Source organism: Platalea leucorodia, assembly GCF_965183815.1.
Source record: "Platalea leucorodia genome assembly, contig: HAP1_HAP1_SCAFFOLD_66, whole genome shotgun sequence".
Taxonomy (NCBI): domain Eukaryota; kingdom Metazoa; phylum Chordata; class Aves; order Pelecaniformes; family Threskiornithidae; genus Platalea; species Platalea leucorodia.
The window spans coordinates 214931-220185 of NW_028121447.1; positions in this window are offsets into that span (position 1 = coordinate 214931).

Sequence of the window (5255 nt, forward strand, 5' to 3'; positions counted from 1 at the left end):
CTCCTGCCCTATCACTTAATCACGCACCGAGGACCTCACAAGCAGCTGCACAACCCAGCGGCTGGCCCTCGGCCTCACACCTCCTCCACCACCTAGGACAACACATGCACCAGCACAAGCCAGGGGCCTGTTCCTAACCTCTCACCTACGCAAGCACTTATGACATCACAAGCACCTGTGGAAGCCAGGTGCATAGGCCTGGCCTGTCAGCTACGTAGCCCCCAGTGACATCAGAGGCAGCTGTACAAGGCAGGTGCCTGCTTCTGCCCTATCACCTACTCAGCCACCTATGACATCACATGCACCTGCCGAAGCCAGGAGATTCCTCCTGCCCTAGTAGCTACACCCGCCACTGACGGCACAGGCACCTGCACAAGCCAACTGCCTCCTCCTGCCCTATCCCATAGGCAGGGAACCATGACAACACAAGCACCGTTACAAACCAGGCGTCCCTTCGTTCCCAGTCCCATACTCAGACCACAGCTACCTCACAAGCACCTGCACCAGCCAGGGGCCTGCTCCTGCCCCATCCCCTACTCAGGCACCTCGGACACCATAAGCACTTGCACACAGGAGGGGCCTGCTCCAGCCCTAGCCCCTACTCACGTACATGGGGCATCCCAAACACCTGCACGGCCCAGCGCCATGCTCCTGCCCCGACAGCTACAGAGCTGCCAGGGACAGCGCAGGTCCTGCCCCTGCCCTATCACCTCTTCAGGCACAGGAGAGATCGCAAGCACGTGAACAAGCCAGGTGATTCCTTCTGCTCTATCACCTACTTATCCACCTGGGAAATCACAGAATCAGAGCATGTCCTGAGTTGGAAGGGACCCACAAGGATCATCGAGTCCCACTCCTGTCCCTGCACAGGACAACCCCAAAACTCACACCCTAGGTCTGAGGGCGTTGTCCAAATGCTTCTTGAATATTGTCAGGCTTGGCAATGTGACTGCCTCCAGGGTCAGCCTGTCCCAGTGCTCCACCCCCCTCTGCGTGAAGAACCTTTTCCTAACATCCAACCTAAACCTCCCCTGCATATCTTCCTGCCGTTCCCTCGCGTTCTGTCATTGGTCGTCAGGGAGAAGAGATCAGCGCCTGCCCCTCCTCTTCCCCTTGTGAGGAAGCTGTAGACTGCGATGAGGTCTCCCCTCAAATCACAAGCATCTGCTCAAGCCAGGGGCCTCTGCTCAAGCCAGGGGCCTGTTCACAACTTATCACGTACTCTCGTGTTTATGACCTCACTAGCATCTGCTCAAGCCAGGGGCCTGCTCCTGCCCTATCAGCTCCTCAGACACCAGTGACATCACAAGCACCTGAACAGCAGAAGCATCCTCACTGCCAACACCCCGACTTTTCCCCCTCCATACCCATCTCTGTCTCCCATCTCCCCCTGCTCTCCCCTCTCCCACGCACCTTTCTCCCCCACTCCTCCACCTCCCACTGCCTCTGGCTGCCTCTGGGTTCGGGTGGCAGATGTTACCTCGCAAGCATTGTCCCAGACGGGTCACCTGCATCTCCTTCTCATCTCCTTCTGCTCTCATCATCACTGCACCAGTTGTTTGATGCGCTTTTTGACATCATGGGCCCTTCCGTCCTGCCTCCCTTCTGCTGTTAAATGCTGTTCCTGTACCTGGGAAGAGTGCAAAAGAAACCCTCAGCACCCGCAATGTTCCAGCCAAAGCTGTGACCAGGCACGCTTACAGCCCTGGGCAGGTTTTTATCCATTTGCCTGGTGCGGCTCGGGGAAGAGGTGGGAGCGCTGCCGCTGGGCGAACAGCCCTTCGCCAGCAGCGCATGGGGAAGCCCAGCGGCTGCCAGCTGCGGGAGGTGCCCAGGCTGTGGCAGCTGTGTGGCCTCGACGGGACACGTCCCCGTCTGGCCCTGTGTCACAATGGGGCAGTGATGCAGCACCCATCCGGTGCTTGTGAGCTCACCTGGCCAGGCCTTGGGATCCTGAGAAGCGGGCCAGCAAAAGCCAGTTGGGCTGAGCTGGCCTTCGGGATAACTTGGCTCCTTCCTTTGCTACTTGCTTGCCTACTTTTTTTCGACCATTTATCGTTTACTTCCCACTTCTCCTCAACGTCCATCCTCTTTCAAAGGTAATTATGATTTGACTTTCAGGACAGATCATAGAGTAGGTAAATAGGGGATAAAAGTATAGGCTGGTCTATACCTTCTGAGCTCTAGGCTGAGCTGTTACACCTTTACAGGCTGGCCAGGGCTACGGCTAGAGTTCCTATTTGCTAACTCTTATTTCTTCACCACATCCTACCATTGGTTAAGTAGTGGGGTGGCAGTGTAGTCTGAGGCATTGAGCTCAGCCTAGAATGACGAGAAGCCCACCCTGAATGATGTGGTAGCAAGGGAGACAGAAAAGGAGCACAGCAAAGGCAGCCGTTAAAGTAGCGGCTGAAAGCCGGTCCCACCTGCGTACAAGGAGGGAAAGTGCGGGCTGGAGAGCCAGAGGGCTCTGCTGCTAACGCCAGCAGCAGGTAAGCAGCAGGTCCTCTTCAGAGAAGGTGACACGCAATGCAGCCTTGCAAAAGGGCCTTGGCAATTGCTGTCAACTGGAGTCTGGCGACAGGGACAGCAGGGCCATCAGCCTGCAGCTCTGCAGCAGTTACAAGTACCACTGAAACACTTTTGATGGCAGATGCTGTTCTGTGGGTTACTTTTGGGGTTCTTTGAACCATTTTGTTGAGCTACAATTATTTGTTTGCGATCAGGTGACGGGATTGGCGCTTATCTTCTCTTTCTCGAGCGTGTCCTGACATCCTTTGTCACCCAAAGCTTTCCCTCTGTTCCTGAGAGAAGCCATGGCCACAATGGGGAACGACTCCGGTGAGTAACGCCTTCACCAGCAGGCTTGGACTTTGTGAATCCCCAAAGGCAACGGACGTGGCTGGTGCTCCATCCCTCAATGCTGATGTGCTGACAACCTAGAGGGAATTCAGGGCGTTTCCTGACAGCAGCCAGACTCACCCTGGTGTTTGTGATTAGACACAGGAAAAATGCGTGTTGTCACTCCTCTGCCACTATGTACAAGACTTGGAAAGATGACATTGCTCTTAGAAAGATCTGACATCAGTAGAGTTAGCTTCTGGGCTAGGGACTTGCTTCTTTTCATCAAGTTACAATCAGGAAAAGGGAAGACTTGACCTGATAAGCCAGCTCAAGAGTCTAGAGGGAAAGGAAGGCAGCCCGAGGCACAGAAATCAGAGTGTGGGTTTGTTGGACTTTCAGCAAAGTAAGCAGGGGAGCAGACTCTTTTCCAAAACTGTTTCTTAACCAGGAAATGCCAATGGCAGTGTTAGGCTTCCCCCGATGTTTCTCTCTTGGAGGTCAGAGCCGGTTTATCTGGGTGCTCCTCTACAGGAGTCGACTCTCAAAATAGGCTCTCATACAACAGCATCGTCTCATCTCTTTTCAAACGTTATTTCCCTGCAGTCCTTGCCAAGGGAATGGCTCTGCCACAATGCATCCTCTTTCCCCTGGAGAAGATTTGCATGGACTGGCAGCAAAGACAGAGAGCTGGAGCAGGACTGCACAACCTGGGCAATACCTGCTACCTCAACTCCGTCCTGCAGTGCCTGACGTACACACCCCCTCTGGCCAACTACCTGCTCTCGCGTGAGCACAGCCGGTCATGTGAGTACTTTCACGAACATCTCCCTGTAAATCTGTTGGGCACTTCCCAAGGATTCCCAGTATCTGGAATTTGATTGAGGAGAAAAGCAGCCCTTCTTTGTCAGTCCCCTGAGTGGCGTTCTTTGAACACTCAAGCCTAGAAGGCTCTTGTCCTGTCTAGGTGTGTTCATCTTCAGAAAGGCACCACTTTCTGGCCTCGGGTCTCGGTCCCTGTTCCTGCCAGTTCAACTCTCTCTGCTTATTGCACAGGAAACTGCTGTCACTTAAGCATCCCCCTGGAGAAAGTTTTCTGTGCACTAAAATGGCCCCGGCTTGTTGGGACATTGGCACCTTGGGAGAAGGGGACTGGAGACTGTTATCTTCTAATTTCAAGATCTCCATTAAGTTTCCCATTGCTATGGATATTTTGCTAACCTGAGAAGCTTCCCTCCCTCCCTCCCTCTTCAGGTCACCAGCAAGGTTTCTGCATGATGTGCATAATGGAAGCGCACGTCAACGGGGTCCTGCATTCTTCAGCCAGGGCCATCCAGCCTAGGGCTGTCCTCAGTGTCCTCACACGTAAGGCATTTCAGCTGCTTTTACATGCTTTCTTGCCTTCTTGTAGGAGACAGCTACTAACTTCTTCTTGCTTAGGAATAGGAGAACACTTGCAGCTTGGCAGGCAGGAAGACGCCCACGAGTTCTTACGCTACACTGTCGATGCCATGCAGAGAGCTTGTCCGAGTGGAAGCAGCGAGTAAGCACAAGCAAATTACCTCTTCCATGCTCCTGAGCCCTTTGGACTCCTTGGTGTACTCCCATCAAGGAAACCCGATGCCCAGGGTTTTCAGACAAAGCAAAACTCTTGGAGGAGATAACTCTCTGCCTTACCATTTCTTTCCAGCTTGGACATCTCTCCTCAAGCAACTACCATCATCCATCAAATATTTGGGGGCTTTCTAAGATCGAGAGGTACTTTTTACAAATATTACTGCCCTTAGATTGGTCTGTGGCTCTTTCTCTGGTCGTGGTAAACAGCTTCTAGTACGCAGCAGTTGTGTCCAGTGTCTCCAAAGCAGTACGTGTTGGGCATTGAAATGGGCACAGTTAGCCTCCTTCCCAACCTGAGATGCATTTCTCTTTGCCTTCCAGTAACGTGCTTGAGCTGCAAAGCCGTTTCCGACACCTACGAGGCATTCCTTGATATTGCTTTGGATATCCAGGTAAGATGTTTGGAAATTGTGGTGCAAAAGGTTTCAAGGCCCCTGCAGGGGGCCAAGGTTATCTCCAGTTAACTCCACTGACTTAAAACTGTGGGCTGTTGCCACGCCAGAGCTTGGTGGTGGATGGGAAGGGAACTGGGCTTCTGGGCTCCTTCTCTGGAAGCCCTCTAAATGGTCTGCCTGCGCTGGGTGCTGGCTGTCAGCTGGGCAAAGAGTAAGGATGGTATCTGCAGCCAGGATGACACTGTCATGCCACCCTGCTTTGGACTCCCTCAATACGCGTCTGATTGCTGGACGGATGGGGTCGATTGCTTTTGCTACTTTTGACCACGCGTACCACAGGCAACTCTGGTACCGCCCAGGGGTAGCTGCTTATTGGGATAACGCTGGTCCCACACGGGCAGC